Here is a 23,056-nt window from a genome sequence, read left to right on the forward strand (position 1 = left end):
AGGCAGTCGCTGATCAGCAGCTATGGCCAGATCGAAGACGTGGTTGACGGTAGGCCGCCTTCTTCTTCGTTTCTTGCTTGCCGCTTGCCATTTGGTCCATTCTCTGACTTTGTGTTTTTTCTCTTCCTTTCTTTCTTGTGCAGAGTACTTCCCTGATTACTCTACCGCCGGCAACCAGGTCGTCGAGGCCCACCGCGAGGCACGAAGGCAAGCTAGTGTGGAGATCGCGCCGAATGCTCGTCGGTCGCTTGAGGAGCAGCTTCTGGCGATCCAAGCCCGCCTCCAGCCGGCTCACCGCATGCTCCGCCATCTTCAGCGCGTTGGGGCGCAAGTGCTGGCCGCCCTCTGGCCCGGTGAGGCGATTCCCCGTACCCCCAGTCGGACTGCCGACTGGCTGGAGGTAGCGGTTGGCCGCTTCGAGGCCTGGAAGGCTTCTGCAGCTCGGTCAGGTGCCAGGCGGGCGCTGGAGTTCGTCAAAGCCTGGTATCCTGAGTTGAGCTTGGACCAGCTGGCCACCTGGCGGCAGGAGGCCGACGAGGAGTTGGAGGCGGTGCGGCCGGATATCATCCAGCGCGCCTCGGCAATCGCCAACTACACCGACACCAGCGCCTTTGCTCCTGAGGTGGATGATAACGGCATTGCTTAGCCGGAGGAGTGGTTCGGGCTGAACCCGGCGGATGGTGAGGACTCGGCGGAGGAGATCGACTCCAGCGACGAGGGCGAAGAGGAGGAGGGAGAGGATGGTGAAGACGCCGTGCCAGACGGTGGAGCAACCGGCCAGCCTCTACTTGATCGTGCCTCCAGCAACGAGGCGCGTGCGAGTGCGCCGCCTGCAGCCGGTGATGATCACGCCGAGACTCGCTAGCCGGCCACTGCTCCAGCCGATACTGCCGTCTCCACCGACCAGCCCGGCTCGCCTGTTGCACCCTTAGTCTGATCCGCTGCCTTTGCTTTCCTGTTTATTGCTCTTCGAACAATATTTTGTTAAGTTTGCGCAGTTCCACCCACTGGGGGTGTATTCAAACTATGTTGACTGCCGGCCTGTTGAAGGCCTTTTGTGTAAATATAATCATGCATGTGTTTGGCTTCCCATTGTTCTTGCTTTTCATCCTTTGGATGTTTCCTTTGCCGCCCTCCCTTGGTCGCCGCCTTCCCAGCCGGACAGCTGCTCTGCAGTCTGTGGCTGGAGAAGTGCTTGGCCGGTTGGGAGGGCAAGTACTCTAGCTTTCTTGGATTGTAGCAAAGTGAATGGGAAGCCGGCCAGCCGGCTGTTCTGTCAGCCGGTAGGCGTGGTGGGAGGCCGGCTTGTGTTATATAGGTTCGTTAGTCCTTAGCCGTTTTTCGTGTGGGCATCCTTTCCTGCCTTTGGCTCTTGCCAGTCGGACAGTCGGTTCTTCGAGCTGTGACTTTCAATAAGAGAGGGCTCGGGTGCCGGCACACTACTTGTCTGACTGCAGGTAGAACTTTAATATAACTCAAGGCGGCAAGTCCCCGGGCCGACTGGTCGAACCCGGTGCCGGACAGAAAATCAAATGTAATAGTACATTCATAGGTATGACACTCGTCATTCATAGATAAAAGAGGGTAGTCCCTGAGTGCGCCTCGGGGGGCCCGTTGTCTTGTAGTTAATATAAAAGGTAGCGTGGTCCATACTGCTTTTAACTGTAAAATCTTCTCAGGAGATTGCCGTTCCATGGTCGTTCCGACTCCTTGCCGGAATCATCCCTCTTGCGTGCCTTCGGCTTCTGTGCGTCGATCAGGTAGTAGGAGTTGTTGCCTAGGGCCTTGCTGATGACGAATGGGCCTTCCCAAGGGGCCGAGAGCTTGTGCTAGCCGGCTGTTCGCTGGATCAGCCGGAGCACAAGATCGCCTTCTTGGAAGGATCTTGGCTTGACCTTCCGGTTGTGGTAACGGCGCAAACCCTGCTGGTAGATGGCGGACTGGCTGAATACTAACAACCGGCCCTCTTCCAGCAGGTCGACACCATCTTCTCGCGCTTCCTTGGCCTCCGCCTCCGTGTACATGGTGACCCGAGGCGAGTCGAACTCGATGTCAGTTGGGATGACAGCCTCGACACCATATACAAGGAAGAAAGGAGTGAAGCCGGTTGACTTGTTCGGGGTAGTACGCAGACTCCAGAGGACAGCTGGCAGCTCATCGAGCCAGCAGCCGGCCGAACGCTCTAGTGGTACGACCAGTCGGGGCTTGATGCCGGAGAGGATGAGGCCGTTTGCTCGCTCGACTTGGCCGTTTGACTGCGGGTGGGCAACGAACGCTAAGTCCAGTCGGATGCCCTGTGCTGCGCAGAAACATGCCAGTGCTCCCTTGGCAAAATTCGTGCCGTTGTCGGTGATGATGCTGTGTGGTATACCATACCGGGTAGTGATATTTGCGATGAATGTCACGGCAGTCGGCCCGTTCAGCTTCTTGATTGGCTTCGCTTCAATCCACTTGTGAATTTGTCCATGGCGACAAGCAGATGTGTCATGCCGCCGCGCGCCGTCTTGAATGGACCCACCATGTCCAGCCCCCAGATGGCAAAGGGCCAGGTGAGGGGGATGGTCTTGAGTGCAGAAGCCGGCAGGTGTTGCTTGGAGCTGAAGACTTGGCACCCTTTGCAGCATTTGACTAATTCCTTGGCGTCTTACAAAGCAGTCGGCCAGAAGAAACCATGGCGGAAAGCTTTGGCGACAAGTGATCTTGAGGCCGCGTGGTGGCCGCATTCGCCTTGGTGGATATCCTTGAGGATTGCTATGCCCTTCTCTGGCTCAACGCAGCGCTGGAAGACTCCAATGACGCTACGCTTAACGAGTTGTCTGTTTATTATTGTGTATGCTCCGGCTTGGCGTTGAATTTTTCTTGCCGAGATCTTGTCAGTCGGCAGCTCTCTGTTTACTAGGAAGTTGAGGATAGGTTGGGCCCATGATGGAGCTGTGATTTCTTCTATTGTCAATACGGCTACTGTGACCCGGGTGGGTGGGTTGGGTGGTGAAGAGTTGGAGTCGGCCATCGCCTGTTGTGTCGTTGCAGTCCCCGGGCCGACTGCTGCAGTCCCCGGGCCGAGTTCTGAAGTCCCCGAGCAGGGTTCTGAAGTCCCTGAGCCGGGTGCGACTACGGCAGTCCCCGGGGCGCCTGTCGAAGTCCCCGAGCCGCCTGCTGGGTTCACCAAGTCGGATCCGACTACATCAGGGGCAGGCGGTACGAAGATGGAGTCTGATTCTAGAGACGGCTTGACAGACGGTTTGAGGAGGCGTTGGAGAGAGACGCCGGTTGGTATATCTTGTCGGGTGGAGCCGATCCGTGCCAGGGCATCTGCTTGCTCGTTGTCGGCCCGTGGCACGTGGAGGAACTCGCATCCTTCAAAGTATCCGTTGATTTGCCGGACGAGGAATCGATAGCTCGCCATGTTTGCGTCCTTGGCGTCCTAGTCGCCGGATGACGGCTGGACCACCAAATCTGAGTCACCATAGCACAGGATCCGGCGTATGCCGAGCTCTTTGGCTAGCCGGAGCCCGTGTATGAGCGCCTTGTACTCGGCCACATTGTTGGAGGCAGCATGAATTTGCAGTGTTTATCTGAGTTTGTCGCCCTTGGGAGAGGTGAGGACGATGCCGGCTCCCAAGCCGGTGCGCATCTTGGATCCATCGAAGTGCATCCGCCAATGAGTGGAGTCGGGAGCCGGCGGTACGTACTGGGTCTCGGCCCAGTCGACAAGGAAGTCGGCCAATGCTTGGGACTTGATGGCGGTGCGGGGATGGTAGAAGATCGTGTAAGGAGCCAGCGCAATGGCCCACTTAGCCACCCGGCCGGATGCATCCCGGCTGCCTATGATCTCAGCAAGCGGGGCAGTGCATACGACCGTGATGGCATGCTCTTGAAAGTAGGGCTTCAGCTTCTTGGCGGCAAAGTACACTCCATAGCACATCTTCTAGTAGTGCGGGTAGTTTTGCTTCGAGGTGGACAGTACTTCGCTCAAATAATATACCGGCCTCTGGACTAACTGAGCCCGGCCTTCTTCTGGGCGTTGGACCACGATAACTGTACTGACCGCTCGGCTAGTCGCGACAATGTAAAGGAGCATGAGCTCTTTGTCAGTCGGCGCTGCCAGGACAGGCGGTGTGGTCAGCATCTGCTTCAACTCATGGAAAGCTTGGTGTGCTTGGTCGTTCCACTCGAAGTGGGTGGACTTCTTCATGAGTCGGTACAGGGGGAGAGCCTTCTCTCCTAGCCGGCTGATAAAGCGGTTTAGGGAGGCTAGGCACCCGGTAAACTTCTGAACGTCTCGCAGCTTGGTAGGAATCTCCATTCTTTCTATGGCCTTGATCTTCACTGGGTTGCACTCGATGCCGCGTTTGGAGACCAAAAAGCCTAGAAGCTGGACGGCTGGTACTCCGAACACGCATTTCTCAGGGTTGAGCTTGATCTGAAACCGGTGCAAGTTGACAAATGTTTCTCTGAGGTCTTCCAGCAGGGTGCCGCGCTTCTCCGTCTTCACCACAATATCGTCTACATAGACGTGGGCATTTCTGCCGAGTTGCTTGACGAGGCATTTCTGCATGCAACGCTGAAAAGTGGCACCGGCATTTCTCAAGCCGAATGTCATAGTTAGGTAGCAGAAAGCTCCGAATGGTGTGATGAAGGCGGTCTTCAGGCGGTCGGCTGGATCCAACTTGATCTGGTGGTAGCCTGAGTAAGCATCCAAGAAACTCAACAGCTCGCATCCGGCTGTGGAGTCTATCACTTGACCGATTCGTGGTAAGGAAAACGGATCTTTGGGGCAGGCTTTGTTGAGGCTGGTGTAATCTATACACATACACCATTTATTGTTTTTCTTCAACACCAGGACTGGGTTGGCAAGCCATTCTGGAAAAAACACCTCCATAATGAAGCCGGCTGCCAGGAGCCGGGCTATCTCTTCTCCTACGATCCTTCTCTTCTCCTCCGACAGTCGGCGGAGAGGTTGCTTGACTGGTTTTGTGTCCGCTCGGACGTGTAGCTTGTGCTCGGCGAAATCCTTCGGAACACCCGGCATGTCCTTTGGGGACCATGCAAAGATGTCCCGATTCTCACGGAGGAAGTTGACGAGCTCGCCTTCGTATTTGTTGTCCAGGTTTGCACCAATGACAGCAAACCTCTCTGGGTTCTCCGGGTCAAGAGGTATCTTCTTTGTTTCCTTGGCCGGCTGGAAGGAGCCTTGAGCATCATATTCCTTGGGGTCAGGGGACAGGGCCGGCTGCTTGCCGGCTATGGCCATGACTCGGTCCAGCATCTTCTTCTCTTCAGCAATCACGAGGGACTCGGCCAGCCGGCTGCTGGCTGCAGCACACTCGGAGGATTTCTTGTATTCTCCGGCTATGGTGATGATCCCCTTTGAACTCGGCATCTTCATCTTGAGGTAGGCGTAGTGGGGCACAACCATGAACTTGGCCAGGGCAGGTCAGCCAAGCAATGTGTGGTAAGGGCTCTCTAGATCCACTACTTCAAACCAGTTCGCTTCTTGGCGGAAGTGATCCTTGTCTCCGAAGAGAACATCCATCTTGATCTTGCCGATTGGGGAACAGGACAGGCCAGGTACGATGCCATGGAACACAGTCCGGCTTGGCATGAGTTGCCTCGTCTTGAGGTTCAACTTCTCCATGGTGTCGCGGTACAGTATGTTGATGCTGCTTCCACCGTCAATCAGCACACGGGAGAAACGGGCAGCTCGCCTTTCTGTCGCGAGGGTGGCGTCCAATACCAATGCATAAGAGCCGGGAGACGGCATCACCTCTGGGTGATCGGCCCAGCTCCAGCTGATAGGCTTCTCAGACCAATGCATAAACTCGGGGTTGCTGGAGGCAACCGCGTTGACTTCTTGGTGCTGTCGGCGCCGACTGCGCCTGTCTTCAATTTGGCTTGTGAAGACGACGTAGGCGGCGTGCTCATCTGGGAACTCATCTTGAATGGCTCCGACTGCTGGTCGAACAGCCGGCTGCTGAGGGGCTGGAGGCGGCGGGCCAGCAGGTGGAGGCGGCAGCAGCCCCTCGCCCTTGGAGATCCGCGTGAGCCAATGGCACTTCCGGGTCGTGTGGCTGGACGGCTTCGCGCCGCTGTGCAACTTGCAGGGGGCATCAAGGGTTTGCTCGTAGGAGAAAGCCGGCTGCCAAGCCGGCCTGCCGCCCTTCTGCTTCTTGGGCGCGGGCCGCTCTTCGGGCTGTTGGTCTTCGACGGTGGCTACTTGCCGACTGGTGGAAGGTGGCATAGGGGCCTTGCGCTTGTTGTCGTTCTGGTAAGGGCGTCGGTTGGAGTCACCAGCCGGCGTCTTGGGAGCCGGAGCGAGCACCTTTCCAGAGGCGTCCACTCGAAGCTCGGTCTTCATCGAAGAGTCGGCCGTGGCGTACTTGTCTTCTATGATCAGCAGCTCGTCGAGGGTAGTCGGTTCGTCGCAGAGGAGTCGGTGCTTGAGGAGGGTGCCCTCTCGGCACCCGGCGGTGAAGTACTCTATGGCTTGAACCTCATGCACCCTCTCGCAGGAGTTACGGAGCTCGGCCCAACGCGTGAGGTAGTCGCGAGTTGATTCGCTGGGCTCTTGGACGCAGCAGGAGAGCTGGCGGGGCTTGGGAGGCCGCTTGTACGTGTTGGTGAAATTGCGGATGAAGACTTCCGTGAAGTCTAGCCAGTTGTTGATGTTGTAGGGCTTGAGGCTGTTCAACCAGGTGCGTGCCGTGCCTTGAAGCATGAGCGGGACGTACTTCACGGCAACGCGCCTGTTGCCATTTGCTATGCTGACTGCGGTGGAGTAGTCGATCAACCAGTCTTCCGGCTTCATGGAGCCGTTGTATTTTGGCGTGTCTCTTGGGAGCGAGAAACCTTTGGGGAAGGGCTCGTCGGGATGCGGGGGCCAAAGCAAGGCGGGCCGACATCATCTTCTTCTTGTAGCACCAGGGATCGCGCTAGGCGGTCGATCCGATGGCGGGCGTCATTCTCGCTGACTCCTTCACGGTCTTCTGCGTCGGGGGCGGCCTTCTGCGTCGCGCTCAATGGTGAGCTGAGTCCGACTGCGGCTTGCAGCCGGCTCCTTGTCTTTTCTTGCGCGGGTGCCGCTTGCAGTCGGCGTCCGGGATGTCGCGCCGTGCTCTCGGCGTGGGGGAGGACTTTCAGCGCGGGCGCCGGCTTCATGCCGCTCTGCGGCCGCGTCGATCAGCTGGTGGATGCGTCTAGTCATGTAGGGGAGCTCATCGGCCCCCAGCCCGTTCAGCTCGTCTACGGCCGCCTGAGCGGCACACAGGTTCTCGAGTGGCGTGGCGTAGACTGGGCGGTCTGCTCCCAGCATGCTGGCGATGGCCGCGCCGCGCTTCTTGATGATGTCGGCTCAGCTCGGCCCGCCAGGAGGCGGCGTACCGAAGGCGGCGCGGTCGACTTCGCACTGGTGAGCCTCAGTGAGGCGTCTCATGGATGCTATCTTCTGGCCTTCCGCGATGAGGGCGAGGCGGCGTGCCTCCAGTTTCTCGGCATCGCCGTCGGCCGGGATGGGGACGGACAAGTCGTGCAGCGCCGCTTGTAGGGCGTCGTGGGCATTCTCGCCTGAGACGGCGCCGTGGCTGATGACCAGCACCTCAGTGACAGCGCTGCTGCCACTGTCGGCTCGAGGGAGAGGGTCGTCGATGATCACCACGTTGGTGGGGAAGGCGTCAAGCGATGCTGTGTCGGAGTCGACCAACATCGGGTCGGTGGAGCCGACGGACTCCAAGTCCACAGCAAGCTCGCTGGAGACATGAAGCTGGTCGAGGAGGCTGACGAGGTGGCTCTCGGGGCAGTCTGTCCTCACGTCGGACGCAGGCTCGTCGGATGCGAGCCTCGCCAAGAAGATCGGCGAGGCAGCTCGCCGCGCAGGCGTCGTCGACGCCTTGCAGCGCGTCGGGGCAAGCGCCATCGGGCGTGGCGGGCTGGCTACGCTCGCGGGGGAGGAAAAGGGTTCCCGTCCAGAACAGGTCTCCGGATGACGGTGCACCTGGCCCCACGGTGGGCGCCAAATGTCGGGTGGTAGGTGCGACATATGCCAACGGGTGGCTTATCATTGTGGGAGCCAGTAAGACATCGCCGGTGCCTGGAAACGGGATAAGGCGAAGACATGCAGGCCGGCGAATCTTACCCAGGTTCGGGGCTCTCCGTGGAGATAACACCCCTAGTCCTGCTCTGCGGGGTCTCCGCATGATCACTAGATCAACACAAGTAGCTACAAGTGCTCCTTGAGCTATTTGGCTAGAGGAGGAAGAAGGGCAAGGCTAGCTCTCCTCTTCCCTCTACGTGGTGTCTAAAACTATCTCAGAGATCAACCCTTTGCATGGGTGCCCTGGGGGGTTTATATAGGCCTACCCCCCAGGGATACAATGGTAATCCGGCTGGGCGCGGGTCCCAGCCGTCAGTGTTTGTGTTCGCCGGCTTCTCCGCCGACCGTTGGGGCCCGCCGACTGGTGGGTCCCGCCGGCTGCTGGTTACTGTTGCCTCGCCCTGATGATGAGGGCTTTGTCGAGGTAAGCATGGCAACTGTGCCGCCGTCCGGCGGACTCTCACTATAGCCTTACCTCGTCTTGTCTTCTTAATGATGCACATACTTCGAGGGAGGGAGGTAGCCGGCTATTGGGAGCCGGCAACGCCCCAGGCCGTCTAGGGGAGGCCTGGCCGCCTTCGAGCATCTCTCTGGCTGAAGGGGCCCGCCGCCCGCGGGCCGTACTGGCGCCTGTCGTGGGTGGCGTCACGGTCAACATGGCAACAGTGCCGCGCCGGACGGGGGATGGCTAACCCGTACGGCGCACTGTGGCCATGCGTGCTCCGGGATTCGGGGGTGGCAGGCTGTACTGTGGCCATGCCCCGTCTCATCACCGTTATGTGGGTGCAGCCCTTGAGGGTGCAGTCTTGGCTGGCTTCCGGGAGTCAGTCTTCTTGCGGCCGGCTTTTGGGAGTCGATCATCTTGTGGCCGGCTTCTGGGAGTCAGTCTTCTTATGGCCGGCTTCTGGGAGTTGGCCATCTTATGGTTATCTTCGGGAAGGTTTTTGAGGTCGGGTCGCCTTCCGGTAGTCGGCCTGTGAGATAGCCGACCAGGGGAAGGCGGCCTTGTGTTTTGGATGCTTGAAGGCCCGATCGGCCTGATAATTTTTCAAAGAGCCAGGGGAGTCGGTTAGGCTACCCGTGGCCATTTACTCCGACACATATTTCCTTCAGTCTCCCACTTGCACTAGGGTCAATAATCTAGTTCATATCGCCATGTGATTTAACACTAATAGTTCAATCTTTATGTCATTAACACCCATAGTTCACATCGCCATGTGATAAACACCCAAAGAGTACTAAGGTGTGATCATGTTTTGCTTGTGAGAGAAGTTTAGTCAACGGGACTGCCACATTCAGATCCGTATGTATTTTGCAAATTTCTATGTCTACAATGCTCTGCATAGAGCTACTCTAGCTAATTGCTCCCACTTTCAATATGTATCCAGATTGAGACTTAAAGTCATCCAGATCGTTGTCAAAGCTTGCATCAATGTAACCCTTTACGACAAACTCTTTATCACCTCCATAACCGAGAAATATCTCCTTAGTCTTCTCAGGATAATTTTGACCATTGTCCAGTGATCTACTCCTGGATCACTATTGTACCCCTTTGCCAAACTCATGGCAATGTACACAATAGGTCTGGCATACAGCGTGGCATACTTTATAGAACCTTATCACTGAGGTAGAGGGAATGACTTTCATTCTCTCTCTATCTTTTGCCGTGGTCGGGTTTTGAGTCTTACTCAACTTCATACCTTACAACTCAGGGAAGAACTCCTTCTTTGACTGATCCATTTTGAACTCCTTCAAAATCTTATCAAGGTATGTACTCATCGAAAGTCTTATCAAGCGTCTTGATCTATCTCTATAGATCTTGATGCCCAATATGTAAGCAACTTCACCAAGGTCTTTCTTTGAAAAACTCCTTTGAAACACTCCTTTATGGTTTCCAAAAAATTCTAGATCATTTCCGATCAACAATATGTCATTCACATATACTTATTAGAAATGCTATCGAGCTCCCACTCACTTTCTTGTAAATACAGGCTTCTCCAAAAGTCTATATAAAACCATATGCTTTGATCACACTATCAAAGCGTATATTCCAACTCCGAGAGGCTTTCACCAGTCCATAAATGGATTGCTGGAGCTTGCACACTTTGTTAGCACCTTTAGGATCGACAAAAGCTTCTGGTTGCATCATATAGAACTCTTTTTTAAGAAATCCATTAAAGAATGCATTTTTCACATTCATTTGCCAAATTTCATATTCATAAAATGCGGCAATTGCTAACATGATTCAAACAGACTTAAGCATCGCTACGGGTGAGAAGGTCTAATCGTAGTGAACTCCTTGAACTTGTCGAAAACATTTCGCAAAAAGTCAATCTTTGTAGACAGTAACATTACCGTCAACGTCAGACTTCTTCTTGAAGATCCATTTATTTTCTATTGCTTGCCGATCATCGGGCAAGTCAACCAAAGTCCATACTTTGTTCTCATACATGGATCCCATCTCAGATTTCATGGCCTCAAACCATTTCGCGGAATTTGGGCTCATCATCGCTTGCTCATAGTTCATAGGTTCATCATGGTCTAGTAACATGACTTCCAGAATAGGATTACCGTACCACTATGGTGCGGAACATACTCTGGTTGACCTACGAGGTTCGGTAGTAACTTGACCTGAAGTTTCATTATCATCATCATTAGCTTCCTAACTAATTGGTGTAGGCATCATTGGAACTGATTTCTGTGATGAACTACTTTCCAATTTGAGAGAAGGTACAACTACCTCATCAAGTTCTACTTTCTTCCCACTCACTTCTTTCGAGAGAAACTCCTTCTCTAGAAAGGATCCATTCTTAGCAACAAAGATCTTGCCTTCGGATCTGTGATAGAAGGTGTACCCAAGAGTTTCTTTTGGGTATCCTATGAAGACGCACTTCTCCGATTTGGGTTCGAGCTTATCAGGTTGAAGCTTTTTCACATAAGCATTGCAGCCCCAAACTTTAAGAAATGACAGCTTAGGTTTCTTGCCAAACCACAGTTCATATGGTGTCGTCTCAACAGATTTAGATGGTGCCCTATTTAACGTGAATGCAGCCGTCTCTAAAGAATAACCCCAAAACAACAGTGGTAAATCGGTAAGAGACGTCATAGATCGTACCATACCTAATAAAGTGCAGTTACGACGTTCAGACACACCATTACGTTGTGGTGTTCCAGGTGGCGTGAGTTGCGAAACTATTCCACATTGTTTCAAATGAAGACCAAACTCGTAATTCAAATATTCGCCTCTGTGATCAGATTGTAGAAACTATATTTTCTTGTTACGATGATTTTCCACTTCACTTTGAAATTTTTTGAACTTCTCAAATGTTTCAGACTTATGTTTCATCAAGTAGATATACCCATATCTGCTCAAATCATCTGTGAAGGTCAGAAAATAACGATACCTGCCACGAGCCTCAACACTCATTGGACCGGATACATCAGTATGTATTATTTTCAATAAGTCTGTGGCTCGCTCCATTGTTCCGGAAAACGGAGTCTTAGTCATCTTGCCCATGAGGCATGGTTCGCAAGCATAAAGTGATTCATAATCAAGTGATTCCAAAAGCCCATCATCATGGAGTTTCTTCATGCGCTTTACACCAATATGACCTAAACGGCAGTGCCACAAATAAGTTGCACTATCATTATTAACTTTGCATCTTTTGCCTTCAATATTATGAATATGTGTATCACTGCGATCGAGTTCAACAAAAACAGACCACTCATCAAGGGTGCATGAACATGAAAGATATTACTCATATAAATAGAACAACCATTATTCTCTGATTTAAATAAATAACCGTCTCGCATCAAACATGATCCAGATATAATGTTCATGCTCAACGTTGGCACCAAATAACAATTATTTAGGTCTAAAACTAATCCCGAAGGTAGATGTAGAGGTAGCATGCCGACGACGATCACATCGACCTTGGAACCATTTCTGATGCGCATCGTCACCTCGTCCTTAGCCAATCTTCGTTTAATCCGTAGCTCTTGTTTTGAGTTGCAAATATGAGCAACAGAACCAATATCAAATACCTAGGAGCTACTACGAGCATTAGTAAGGTACACATCAATAACATATATATCAAATATACCTTTCACTTTGCCATCCTTCTTATCCGCCAAATACTTGGGGCAGTTCTGCTTCCAGTGACCAGTCCCTTTGCAGTAGAAGCACTCAGTTTCAGGCTTAGGTCCAGACTTGGGCTTCTTCCCGGGAGCAGCAACTTGCTTGCTATTCTTCTTGAAGTTCCCCTTCTTTCCTTTGCCCTTTTTCTTGAAACTAGTGGTCTTGTTAACCATCAACACTTGATGCTCCTTCTTGATTTCTACCTCCGCAGCCTTAAGCATCGCAAAGAGCTCAGGAATTGTCTTTTCCATACCTTGCATATTATAGTTCATCACGAAGCCTTTATAGCTTGGTGGCAGTGATTGAAGAACTCTGTCAATGACACTATCATCCGGGAGATTAACTCCCAGCTGAGTCAAGTGGTTATGGTACTCAGACATTCTGAGTATGTGTTCACTGACAGAACTGTTCTCCTCCATCTTGCAGCTATAGAACTTGTTGGAGACTTCATATCTCTCAACTCGGGCATTTGCTTGAAATATTAACTTCAACTATTGGAACATCTCATATGCTCCATGACGTTCAAAACGTCTTTGAAGTCCCAATTCTAAGCCGTAAAGCATGGCACACAGAACTATCGAGTAGTCATCAGATTTAGCTTGCCAGATGTTCATAACGTCCAAAGTTGCTCCTACAGCAGGCCTTGCACCTAGCGGTGCCTCCAGAACATAATTCTTCTGTGCACCAATGAGGACAATCCTCAAGTTACGGACCCAGTCCATGTAGTTGCTACCATCATCTTTCAACTTAGCTTTCTCTAGGAACGCATTAAAATTCAAGGGAACGGTAGCACGGGCCATTGATCTATAACAACATAGATATGCAAAAACTATCAGGACTAAGTTCATGATAAATTTAAGTTCAATTAATCATATTACTAAAGAACTCCCACTTAGATAGACATCCCTCGAGTCATCTAAATGATCACGTGATCCATATCAACTAAACCATGTCCGATCATCACGTGAGATGGAGTAGTTTTCAATGGTGAACATCTCTATGTTGATCATATCTACTATGTGATTCACGTTCGACATCTCGGTCTTAGTGTTCCAAGGCCATATCTGTATATGCTAGGCTCGTTAAGTTTAACCTGAGTATTCTGCACCTGCAAAACTGTCTTACACCCGTGATACGTCCATTTTCCATCATGTTTTCTTACTGTTATTTATGATTTTTTATCCATAATAATGCTTTTTGGAGTACTCTCATAATTTGCAAGGTACACACCAAGAGGGAGAATTCCAGCAGCTGGAAATCTGGACTTGGAAAAGCTACATCAGGCCACCTATTCTGCACAACTCCAAACAAGCTGAAACTTCACGGAGAATTTTTATGGAATATTTGAGGAATATTGGAGAAAATAACTACCAGAGGGGGCCCACCAGGTGGGCACAACCCACCTGGGCGCGCCAGGGAGCCCAGGCGCGCCCTGGTGGGTTGTGCTCACCCAGGCCCACCTCCGGTGCTCATCTTCTGGTATGTAGGTCATTTTGACCTAGAAAAAATAAGGAGAAGACTTTCGGGAGGAGCACCGCCGTCTCGAGGCGGAACTTGGGCAGGAGCACTTTTGCCCTCCGGCGGAGCGATTCCGCTGGGGGAACTTCCCTCCTGGAGGGGGAAATTGTAACACCCACGATGCGGCTATATGTCCCACGTGTCGAGGCACGACTTAGAGGCATAACTGCATTGTGGTTTAGTCGCAAGAAGGGTCATCTTCACACAATCCCATGTAATGAACAAGAATGGGATAAAGAGTTGGCTTACAATCGCCACTTCACACAAAACATAAATAAAACATACATTATTCAGAGATACACACATAGGTCCGACTACGGAACCAAAATAAAAGAAGACAACCCAACTGCTAGATCCTCGATCATCCCAACTGGGCTCCACTACTGATCAATAAGAAAAGAAACAACACAACGGACAAGATCTTCATCGAGCTCCCACTTGAGCTCGGTTGCGTCACCTGCACTGGTATCATCAGCACCTGCAGCTGTTTTGGAAGTATCTGCGAGTCACGAGGACTCAGCAAACTCAAACCCGCGAGATCAAGACTATTTAAGCTTAAAGGAAAGGATGGTGTAATGAGGTGGTGCTGCAGCAAGCACTAAGCATATATGGTGGCTAACATACGCAAATGAGAGCGAGAAGAGAAGCAACGGAACGGTCGTGAACTAGCAATGATCAAGAAGTGATCCTGAACTCCTACTTACGTCAAACATAACCCAGAACCGTGTTCACTTCCCGGACTCCGCCGAGAAGAGACCATCACGGCTACACACGCGGTTGATGCGTTTTAATTAGGGTTAAGTGTCAAGTTCTCTACAACCGGATATTAACAAATTCCCATCTGCCACATAACCGCGGGCATGGCTTTCAAAAGATAATACCCTGCAGGGGTGTTCCAACTTAGCCCATTATAAGCTCTCACGGTCAACGAAGGATAAACCTTCTCCCGGGAAGACCCGATCAGTCTCGGAATCCCGGTTTACAAGACATTTCGACAATGGTAAAACAAGACCAGCAAAGCCACCCGAATGTGCCGACAAATCCCGATAGGAGCTGCACATATCTCGTTCTCAGGGCACACCAGATTGTCCAAGCTTCCGGTAGGCCAGCCCAGAGTTGCCCCTGGTGGCCACCGGCGACTGACAGATTGGACCAACACTCAGAGGAGCACTGGCCCGGGGTTTAAAATAAAGATGACCCTTGAGTCTGCAGAACCCAAGGGAAAAAGGCTTAGGTAGGCAAATAGTAAAACCAAGGTTGGGCCTTGCTGGAGGAGTTTTATTCAAAGCGAACTGTCAAGGGGGTCCCATTAATCACCCAACCGCGTAAGGAACGCAAAATCAAGGAACATAACACCGGTATGACAGAAACTAGGGCGGCAAGAGTGGAACAAAACACCAGGCATAAGGCCGAGCCTTCCACCCTTTACCAAGATATATAGACGCATTAATTAAATAAGAGATATTGTGATATCCCAACATAAACATAATCCAACATGGAGCAATCTTCATCTTCACCTGCAACTAGCAACACTATAAGAAGGGGCTGAGCAAAGGGGTAACATAGCCACACAACGGTTTACTAGGAAGGGTGAAAAGGTTAGGGGCTGACATGGTTGTATGGGAGGCATGATATAGCAAGTGGTAGGTAGCGCAGCATGGCAATAGAACGAGCAACTAGCAAAGCAAAGATAGAAGTGATTTCGAGGGGTGGTCATCTTGCCTGAGATCCCGCAAGGAAGAAGAATGAGTCCATGAAGAAGACAAACGGACGTAGTCGAACGAATCCTCACAACTCCGGAACGAAACCGAAGCTAACGAGAGAAGCAACCCGGAAAGAAACAAACAACATAGTAAACAACCACCACATACACATGGCATGATGCACAAACAAGTATGATGCATGTCCGGTTTAAATATGCATGGCAAAGTGCAACAAACAATACTACAAATTAAGTGGAGTTCAATATGCAACGAGTTGCATATTGACGAAACACCACATACGATTATTTAGTTCTCTCTCAGTTATGAACCCAACCATATTAAATGTTGTTAAACATGGTAAGAGGTGAAACATTAGTAAACTAACTATTTAGGCAAGTTTAAATGAGGCCGGAACAACAAACAATAATTCCGGAAAATCCTCATGTGCATATTTCGAATATACTACTGTTCTGCCCTATACACAATATTAGAGTTGTTAAATATGCAAAGTAATGCTACCATGTTAATCTATGCATTTTTCTACCCCATTTACATATATAATTTATTAAAATCCGAGCTACGTTTATTAAGTTATGGAATAAATCATTTTAACATATTGTTCGAGCAAAATTTAATCAAACAACATTTTAAACAATTTTAACATGGGTGAAAGTGGCATATTATTAACCTACACCGAATTCTAAGCATTTTACATATTAAAATCATTTTAATCCGATGCACGGTTGTGAAGTTATGATATGCATGATGTATGAGGGGTTTTCTGCAAATCTGTCGTTCACTGGATAAATAGGCAAATTCGTAGAACCAGGAAAAAAACATAATAGGCCGAATCTGCTGGAACTGGGCTGCTCACCACGGGCTGAGGCCCAGGTTGGCGGAGAGGGAGGCCGGCAGGGGGATCTCGCAGCGGGTGGCTGGGCCGTGGCGCGGCCCACGAGCGCGTGGGAGGCTGGCCAGTTGCACGACGAGGAGGAGCGCGGTCAACGCGCACGGCCACGCGGGGCTCGAGCAGTTTGCGCAGGGGCGGCTTCCTCTGTCTGCTACCGACAGAAGGAGGCAGTGCGACTCAGGGCAGCGTTTGGGCTGCGGCACGAAGACGACGGCAGCGACGCATACGGAGCTCCGGCGAGGCGAAGCAGATGCGGAGGAGGCGGTGGAGGCCGGCTCCGAGGCGGACGGGCGCGGGTCAACGGGGACGGCAGGAGCGGGAGCTCGACCCCGATCTTGTTCGAGGGAGTTGCAGCGGGGAGGGACTCCAGCAAGAAGGGGAGGTCGCGGAGGAGGCTGATCCGGCACGGATCCGAAGGGTGGCGACGAGGACAAACGGCAGCCATGGCTGCTCGGTTCCCTGTGAAGAAGAGAACAAGGAGAGAGCTCACGTAAGAGAGAGAGAAAGAAGGAAGGGAAAAAGAGCAGGGGAGGAACCAGAGAAACGGAAGAAGGGGCGCGAGGAGACGGCGACCTGCTTGTTGGGACGGGGATGCCGGCGTGGAGAGGAGCGCTCGGGCAGAGGAGGAGCTGGATTTGGTTGGCTGGTGTGTGAAATCGAGGAGGGGATGGATCCCGAGAGAGATTTGGAGAGGGTGGCGGCGGCGGGTGAGGGATTGGATGGATGGGACAGCTCTCCTCGATTTTAGGGTTGGTCAATATTTAGATTAGGGGTCTTTATATAGGGAAAGAAAGGGGTATATCTGATTAAAATCGGACGGCTGAGAAAATATAGTTTAGGAAGTCCAATGAAGAAAACGGTGATGTTTTGTAGATGTTTGGGGATGATCCGAATCCAACGGTGACAACAACCCGGGTCGGGTTTGGGGAGGTTCCGGACGTGCGAGAGGGGTCTATGCACTGCGCAAGGAGGGGTTGGGTGGTTGTGCAGAGAGGGTCAAACGGTCAGACATGAGAGAATCGAAAATCCGGTTAGGCTCAGAATGGTCAACGAACACAAGGAGGGGACGCGGCAACTACGAGCGGATGCAATTTTGAAAAACAATGACGGCAACAGAGTGCCGATGCAATGCGAATGATGCGATGAAGAAAGCAACAACAAAATAAATAATTGAGCTGACTCGCCAAACAAGGAAGGCAATCGGAGCGTCGGTCTCGGGGCGTTACAGAAATAATCGTCATCATCATCACGAACAACTCTCCTATCTTGGGGAGGGAAATCTCCATCAACATCTTCAACAACACCATCTCATCTCAAACCCTAGTTCATCTCTTGTGTTCAATCTTGTTACCGAAACTATAGATTGGTGCTTGTGGGTGACTAGTAGTGTTGATTACATCTTGTAGTTGATTACTGTATGGTTTATTTGGTGGAAGATTATATGTTCAGATCCATTATGCTATTTAATACCCTCTGATCTTGAGCATCATTATCATTTGTGAGTAGTTACTTTTGTTCTTGAGGTCACGGGAGAAATCATGTTGCAAGTAGTCATGTGAACTTCATATGTGTTCGATATTTTGATAGTATGTATGTTGTGATTCCCTTAGTGGTGCCATGTGAACGTCGACTACATGACACTTCACCATATTTGGGCCTAAGGGAATGCATTGTGGAGTAGCAATTAGATGATGGGTTGCGAGAGTGATAGAAGCTTAAACCCCAGTTTATGCGCTACTCCGTGAGGGACCGATTGGATCCAAAAGTTTAATGGTATCGTAAGAATTCATTCTTAATACTTTTCTCGTAGTTGCGGATGTTTGCGGGAGGGTTAATCATAAGTAGGAGGTTTGTTCAAGTAGGAACAGCACCTAAGCACCGGTCCACCCACATATCAAATTATCAAAGTACCAAACACAAATCAAACCAACATGGTGAAAGTGACTAGATGAAATTCCCGTGTACCCTCGAGAACGCTTTGCTTATCGTAAGAGACCATTTTGGCCTGTCCTTTGCCTCAAAAGGATTGGGCTACCTTGCTCCACTTTTGTTACTACTATCTTTACTTGCTCATTACAAAATATCTTGCTATCAAACTACTCTACTACTTACAATTTCAGTAGTTGCAGACATTACCTTACTGAAAGCTACTTGTCATTTCCTTCTTCTCCTCATTGGTTTTGACACTCTTACTTATCGAAAAGAGCTACAATTGATCCCCTATACTTGTCGGTATCAAGGCTATTTTCTGGCACCATTTCTAGGGAGTGAAGCGCCTTTGGTAAGTGGAATTTGGTAAGGAAACATTTTTATAGTGTGCTGAAATTTATTATCACTTGCTACTATGGAAAACAATCCTTTGAGGGGTTTGTTCGGGGTATCTTCAACTCATCTGGAACCACAATTAGCTACCCCTCAACCTACTGCACCTACTGAAAATATTGAATATGAAATTCCCTCGGGTATGATAGAACAACTGCTAGCTAATCCTTATGCAGGAGATGGAACCAAACATCCTGATACGCACTTGATATATGCTGAACAAATTTGTGGATTGTTTAAGCTTGCAGGTTTACCCGGAGATGATGTTATGAAAAGGTTTTCCCTTTATCTTTGAAGGAAAAAGCGTTGACATGGTATAGGCTATGCGATGATATTGGATCTTGGAATTGGAATCGATTGAAATTGGAGTTCCATCAAAAAATTTATCCTATGCATCTAGTTCATCGTGATCGGAATTATATATATAATTTCTGGCCTCGTGAAGGAGAAAGTATCGCTCTAGCTTGGGGGAGGCTTAAGTCAATGTTATATTCATGCCCCAATTACGAGCTCTCAAGGGAAATTATTATCCAGAACTTTTATGCTCGGCTTTCTGGTAATGATCAAACCATGCTTGACACTTCTTGTGTTGGGTTATTTTATGAAGAAGACTATTGAATTCCGGTGCGATCTTCTGGAAAGAATGAAACACAACTCTGAAGATTGGGAACTCGACGAAGGTAAAGAGTCAGGTATTAAGCTTAAGTATGATTGTGTTAAATCTTTTATGAATACCGATGTTTTTCAAAAGTTTAGCACTAAATATGGACTTGACTCTAAGATAGTAGCCTCCTTTTGTGAATCATTTGCTACTCATGTTGAACTCCCTAAAGATAATTGGTTTAAATATCACCCACCTATTAAAGAAGAAATCAAAGCCCCGGTACTAGTTAAAGAAGAAACTATAATTTATAATGTTGATCCAGTTGTTCCTTCTGCTTATATTGAGAAACCACCTTTTCCTGTTAGGATAAAGGAACATGCTAAAGTTTCAACTGTGGTTAACAAAAGCTATATTAGAACACCTATGTCGGACGTGGGGTTCCGGCAAACCCTTAAGGTTCGAACACTGGGGTGCGTGTGAAGTCTTTCCCTCCTACCGATCTACGCCCTAGCTCGCTAAGATCTCGCGGACGAACTCGACGAACTCACGGCACAGAAAGACATGAGATTTATACTGGTTCAGGCCACCGTTGTGGTGTAATACCCTACTCCAGTGTGGTGGTGGTGGATTGCCTCTTGGGTTGATGATGAACAGTACAGAGGGAAGAACAGCCTCCTGAGGTTGAGGTGTTCTTGTGCTTGGTGTCTTAGCGGGTGAGAGCTGGATGAACTGCTCGATCCCCCTACTATGGTGGCTAGATCTACTTATATAGGCCCTGGTCCTCTTCCCAAATATTGAGCGGGAAGGGAGCCAACAACGGCGGGCAAATTTGAAGGGGGACATCTAGTACAAGCTATCCTGACAAAAGTGGTCTTCGCCTGTAAAAGGCTCTGGTGGTGACGCCGTCTTGGGCTCCACGGTGACCTCCATCTTGCCGTCCTTCTGGTCTTGGTCTCGTTGCACCGATATAGCAACCTTTGCCTGATGCCTCGGGACTCCTCGCCTGCGCTTGCGTCCTTAGCACCAAAGAGGAAACAAGGACGCTGCTCGCGCTGGCGCCCGCCTGGCGCCCGCCTGGTGTCGATCGTCATGGCTCACGTCATGAGAGCCTCGTGAGGTTTGCCCCGCCTTGATATCTCCGCTCCTCGTGAGCCTGCTCGACTAGGCCACTCCTGAGGAGGTCTTGCGTCATTCGCCTCGCGAGGCTTGGCCCCTCGCGAGGGTCTTCGATGCCTTGTTGATGAAGATGGGCCGTACGGCCTGCTGGCTTAGCCACGGCACGGGCCGCAGGCAGGCAAGTCTGGGGACCCCCGTTCCTAGAACGCCGACAGTAGCCCCCGGGCCCAAGGTGCGCTCGGGCTTGGCTTCGCGGCGAAGCCAAGGGTCAAGTACGGAGCACCGCGGGCCCCAAAAGCCTACGGCCTCGGTTGACGCGTGGCGGTTGATTGGACGTGGACGTCTCCGCTTCCCCATGCTGCCCTTGAATCCGCCTGGCTATGCGGCCCTCGCATCTCACACAGTTATTCTTCCTTCGCCCACGCAGAGCTCTTCCAATCTCCCTGCTTCCTCGAGGCCCTGCTTTGCCCTTCCAATCTGACTTGCGCTCCGCCTGCTTCATCGCCATGGCGCCGAAACAAGCTGAAAAGGGGAAGAAACCTCTGTCTCTGCCAACTGCGCCTCCGTCCTTTGAGCCGGCGCTCGGCCGACCTCGGGTGCTCAACGACCAGGCCATGGACAAGGTGCGCCCCATGCTTGCCTCCAGTTTCAACGTGTGGGGAGAGATGGTGGCTTGGCCCGCGTCTCGCACTCGCATGGCTCGGGCAGCCACTAAGGTCCCGATCTTCATAGAGGCCCTCTGGGCTGGCCTGATTCCTCCCTTCTCCGCCTTCTTCAATGCGGTGCTCGAGCATTATCAGATCCACATGCTTCATCTCGACCCTCAATCTGTGACTCTTCTTGCCGTCTTCACCTTCTTGTGCGAGGCCATGGTGGGCATCGCTCCTTCCATGGCCCTCCTCCGCCATTTCTTCTCGTTGCATCTGACCGGTCCCCGGCAGAGCTTGGGGTGCGTGGGCCTCCAAGTCGTGGCCGCGACAGCGGGCGCGGGGATTGACTTCGAGCTTCCTTCATCCACGAGGGAGTTCCGTATACGATGGGTGTTTGTTGACGCCGGCGTGCTCAGCCCTCTGCTCCGAGTTCCGGCGGGGCCCGCTGTTCCAAACTCCAGCTGAGGCCATCAGAAGCTCACGAGCCCCCGCCTTGCCCCCGTCTGGGCCAGGCTGAGGTGGTTGAAGAACCGCGGCGTGACTGCGCCCATGGTGGTGAGGGACTTCGTCAAGCGTCGAGTTGCTCCACTTCAGCGCCACTTCCGCCCGATGTGGGACTTGCTCAGCAGCCAGGACCATATGAGGTTTCAGGAGAAGGGGCTTCCTCTTGCGACGCGGCAAACGGTGCTCATGGTCCTATCGGGTGTCTCTCTGCCGGACGAGATGCCCAGGAATGGCTTCCTATTGTACCGCTGCGAGAACAAAGCCGCATTTGCCATGAGTATGCCTTCCTTTGATGAGTGGGGGCTGCGCCCAATCGGCCTGGTGGGGTCCCGCGAGAACCCCGTCGTCGTGGTTCCCTTCTTCGCCGCTGGTGTCGAGCTCGCCCCAGGTGAAGGTGCGGGAGGGCGAGCTTCGACGGGGGCCGGTGGCTCGAGTGCTGAGGAGCACATGCCGAGTGGTGATCCTGGGGCGTCGTCCTCGGGGGCAGAGGACCCACCTCCTGAGGCGTCGGTCATTGAGGAGGCGCGGCATGCGGCTCCCGAGGCCAAGGCTCCAGGAGCCTCGGAAGGTTGTGGTGAGACGGTGCCCGGCTGTTCGCCGCAACCGGGCACCCCTGAAGACATCCTTCCAAGCTCTTCTTCGGCCCCGGCACGCACCGGCCGTCACATCCAGCGCTTTGGTCGTCTTTGTGTGGACTTCGAGGAGCTCCGCAAGAGGAAAGGATCCCCTAGCGGCAGCAATATCTTCGTGTCGGGACCCCGATTCTAAGTCACACCGATCTAGCCTGTAACACCTCATATCACTTTGCGGCCTCACGCACGGTACTCCCACGGGTGTCGCCTTACCATGGCCCGGAACCGTTTGCGCCTTTTGGCTCACGTATATGACAATGTCGCTAGCATCCATATGACAGAGAACCCGGGCCGACATGGCTAGTCGTGAACCCAATGCGGCACTAACGTATGGGGAGAGGCATACATGAATCAACATCGAACGTGTCGGTCAGCAGCGTGTGAATCCGGGCTATAGCACTGGGCTAACAGGACTCCGGGAACCCGGGCTGTAGCAGGCTAGGCAGGACTCCGGATGTCACCGCGTGACATTTCCCCGAAGGGACAGACACCAGAACGATGTGAAACACATGCCGGCCAGTCAAGTGTCCAGAGCAGTAGTGCTGGGCTAGCAGGACTCCGGTGAACCGGGCTGTAGCGGACTACTATGGCTCAAGGAGGCACTAGACTACATTTCCCCATAAGAGAGGCTGCCAAGGATAAACAACTAGATTGTCGGATCCCACACATAGCAATACACGTTACACGTACGCATAACATGCAAGTATGTGCTGTACAACATGGCATCACATCATAACGCGAACTCATATAGATAAAAGGCCCAGAAGAGCCACATAGCATTAAGTACAAATAGGGGTCACATGACCCATCATTCAGAGCATACAAGCAACGAAAGCATTACATGTCTGAGTACAGACCACTACAAAAGAA

The sequence above is a fragment of the Triticum aestivum genome, chromosome 2D, assembly GCF_018294505.1.
Source record: "Triticum aestivum cultivar Chinese Spring chromosome 2D, IWGSC CS RefSeq v2.1, whole genome shotgun sequence".
Taxonomy (NCBI): Eukaryota; Viridiplantae; Streptophyta; class Magnoliopsida; order Poales; family Poaceae; genus Triticum; species Triticum aestivum.